At 39.4% G+C, this 4,116-nt stretch overlaps 1 pseudogene; it reads left to right on the top strand.

Moving 5' to 3' along the window:
* The first annotated feature begins 502 nt into the window (after nucleotides 1-502).
* Nucleotides 503-4,116, top strand: part of LOC114029702 — a 35,022-nt pseudogene continuing 31,408 nt past the window's right edge.

The raw sequence follows: 4,116 nt of genomic DNA on the forward strand, positions 1-4,116 counted from the left end.
TCACAGTCTTCCTTCCTACTTCAAAAGCTATCATCATGCTAGGAGATTTCAGCATACATGTAGATGTTCCCTGGAATATCTTGGCCTCTTATTTCAACAATCTCAACAGATATGACCTTCACTGCACTTCAGCCATGCGCAGGAGTGAACATATCCTTTATCCACAAGTATTCCACTTCCATGATCAAGAATGTTGAGATTCTTCTATCTATAACCTCCTATCAGTCCATTTCCCCCATGTCTCTTTCCTCCTAAACCTATAATCTTCATAATGACCTCCAGTCCTTCTATTCATCAATGTTCTTCAGGCTATCTCCTCTTCTCTGGCTTTGCTTTCTTTCTTTCCTAACTTGACCCTATAGTTAATAAGTCCAACTCTGTACTGTCTTCTCCTCTCAAAACCCTTGCCCCCTAGACCTATCATCATTCATGCCTTACTAAACTCCGACTTTGAAATAGGGAAAGGAATAAACATTTATATAGTACCTACTATGTGCCAGACACTATACTAAGCACTTTACATTTGATGATCTCACCACTGCTCCTACTCACATGATACTAACTGATATTGGTAGAAGTCACACAACTCTGCTGCACATAAATTTATCTAAACATAACTGGACCATCACTGACACAAGGCAATCCTTTTGTTCATCTCTGAGCTACAGTCCAGGATTCAAGAACCTCCTGAGTCTTCTACCTGGGGAAGAGAAATCTATTTAACATTTGAAGAAGATGTGGAATAGAGCTGACCCAACTAATTGGAGGGTGAGTACCCCAAATATGTTTCTTCAACTAGCCAGGCCCTGATCACCAGGCAAAACAGGGTTGAGTACTATTCCCCTTTCCATGTCTTGTTCAGGGCCTAATAACCAAATCAACATTGCTACTGTGAAAAGCAGAACACCTTATTGCCCAGTGGCTCCATAATGAGTACATATGATTTTGAGTCTTTGGCTGACTAGACCCATGTTTACTAACCTGACCACCACTCCACACATCTTCATACTCATCCATGTAGAAGTACAAGCTCTGAAGTTACTATCTCACAAGTATCATTATCTTGCCTCTCAACCCACCCTTCTTCCTAACTTCTCCATTTTTATTAAGGGAACCACCATCCTTCAAGACACTGAAGTTTACGGCCTCAGAGTCATCCTTAACTTTTCCATCTTCTTCGTATTCCTTTCACTTCTTTTTAGAGATTTGCCACCATGGATTCAAGCTTTTCTATTCTGCTAATATTTGTGCATTGCAGACCATAAATTCTGCCTTTCCCTCCCTTCTAACTTCTCTTGAGATTCTAATTTATTTCTTGAACCATTCTGGAGCAACCTGCTCTTCCATGCATCCATTCTCTTGGGAATACACAGGACCCTGTATTTTATCAAGTGTAGGTTCAATCTCCTTTGCCTTGCAATATTTATTTTGAGACATTTGCAGTCTTCCCTTATAATTTTAGTATCTTCCCTGTTGATTTATATGCATGTGCCCTCAGTTTTTTAATGAATTTTCTTCTGCAGATCTCCAGTGGTATTAGTCTTTTTTTCCCTTAAATTCCTCTGCCACTCACTTTCTGAATTCTCCTCCTTTAATGCTGGATTTACCCCTGGGGCTGGACCTCAAAGCTATCTTAGCCTCCAACCACATGGTAGAATTTACCTTTGACCAACCTCAGTCTCTGTTCCAAATAGTTTCCAGGTGAAGAAGTTTGGCCCTAACTAGATTCCAGTACCTTTTCCTTTATACCTGCTAGAGCCTCACATGCTGGCACCCTTCTTCATTTCCCTCCACCCTTTAGTTCTTTGGTGATGTCAGTATCTGCTGTTCTTTACAGGCTTGAAGGAGGGTGGAATGAGTGTTCCACGCTGGAGTTCCCTCACATAAGGGAAGCATGGTCACTCCCTTCTATTTCTTCCCTCCTATGCACTGTCTAGGCAGAGTTGAGGTCTGTCACTTGTTGCAACTAGATGCTAGAGGGAAAGGCAGGTGTAGCATAAGCCAACAGAGCCTGAAACAGGAGAATGCACTACGAAACTCACTTTGTGTATCCTGCCAGAGCATAGAGGTTAGTGAGGAAGGGGTACTTAGTGAACAGGGTAAGCATTAGCATGCTCCACGATTCATTCACAAGGCTGTTACCTTGTGGGGAGTCTCTTTTCTTATCCAGTGGAAACATCTGTAATTGCTCTGCCTCTGGCACATCATTTCTCTTTGGTTGGGTGAAGATTGAGAATTCATGGAGATTGGAGAAAATGCCCAGTCCTCCATCTTGTTGGTTAAATCTCTCCCTCACATACAATCAGATTCCAAGTCTTTTTCAAGTTAATCTTCATAATACTTTTTCGTCCTCTTCTCCATACTCACACACAGCGTGCTAGTCAGGCCTTTATCACCTCTTGCCTGGAGTATAGCCTCCTAATTGGTCACCTTGCCATTTCATTTTCCACACAGCTGCCAAACTGATTTTTCTAAAGTACAAGTCTGACCCTGTCATTCCTTTGCTCAAGACTCTCCCTATTGCCTCTAGGATAAAATGCAGACTTATCTGCTTGGCTTTTAAAGCCCTTCACAATCTGGCTGCAATCTTCCTTTCTAGGCTTATAACATATTAGTCCCTTACACACATTTTATAATCCATAAAATTAGAAGGCATATTTCTCTGAACCACTTCCCTTAACCCTCCCTAATCCTAGCATCTATGATGGCTGCCCACACATAGGATCAAGAACATATGTTGATTTAGACAAGTCTGAGATTGGAACTCAAGTCTCTGATTTCCTATATTATTGACGTCTTTCCTTGAGCATAGGTGATAGCAATCCTGAGATGGATTTCTCTAGCCTTTCTCACGAACTCCAGAGTTCTGAAGTCATTAAGGGTTCTGAATGACCAGAAGTGTCTTCTTCAACTACACCCTTTTTGGAGAAGAGGATTTGCTGATGAGAAGCTGTGCCCTGGTTCACCAGAAGATACGGATCTTGAGTGAGTTGCTTAGACAATGTGGGGGTAAAACAAATAAATGTTAAGCAGTCCCACGAAAAGTTTCATGTTTTAATATTTTAAGTATCAGTCTCCCAGAAGAATATAACAAGAGTTATGGCTTTTGGCTTCATGTCTTAAGTAAATGATTAAATATGCTTATGAATCTTTTGTGTTTTATACATTTCTTTTGTGGTGGAAGAAATAGTTGGTTGATTTTTTTTAAATAGTTGTTTTATAATTGATCCACCTTTGACAGTAAGCACCTTTCTAGAAAGGAACTCCGCCTTTTTGGGGAGACTCTAGACGTGGGCCATGTTTAAGCTTTATTTGAGGTTTTCCTTAGAATTCCTGGGGTGGTGAAATATTAAGCAAGAGAGTAGGTGAGGAGCCAGCTCCCCCTTGCCTTCCTCAGGACATGAACATAATCTACATGAACTCAGAACTGGAGTGCCTTAGTAGAAGAGAGTACCCCTGCACTCTGGGCCATGGGATTGTTGCAGATGCTATGTTAGTGGTGTCCTGCAATATAGTTTTCAGAGAATCTTTATTCAATTAGAGAAAGGCAAAAAAGGAAATATTTCCACAAGTTGGTTCCCGTGCTATTTTAGCTAGTTGGTCTACTTTAAGAGTGAACCAGAAATTCATAGGTCATTTTTCCATTATCAAGCTATACTTGTTATTCCATTATTTAATAATTTTTTTGCCCAATCTTTAATCAGAAGCATAATCAAATCCTACATAAATTTAAATTCAGGCCTAGAATTACAGCTGAGATATCCAAGTGGAATTAATCCAATACTGCCTTTTCTCCTAAACCAAAGTTACTTCCAGACAATTCCACAAAAAATATAGCAAATTCTCAAGTGACCACATATTCCTTAACCACTCTATTAACTTGATGATTCTAATACTTTGAATGGTTAACTGACAAGAGATAGTATCTGTATTTCTACTGGTAAATTAATAGATTAATTAAAGCATTTATTAAGTTCTTAAAATGTGACAAGCACTGAGCTATGAGTTTGGGGTGCAAATACAGAAGTAAAAACAGTTCTTACCTTTAAGGAGCTTACATAAGGAAGACTATATATATATATATATATATATATATATATATATATATATATATAT

Source organism: Vombatus ursinus, unplaced genomic scaffold, assembly GCF_900497805.2.
Source record: "Vombatus ursinus unplaced genomic scaffold, bare-nosed wombat genome assembly UNPS02014941.1, whole genome shotgun sequence".
NCBI lineage: Eukaryota > Metazoa > Chordata > Mammalia > Diprotodontia > Vombatidae > Vombatus > Vombatus ursinus.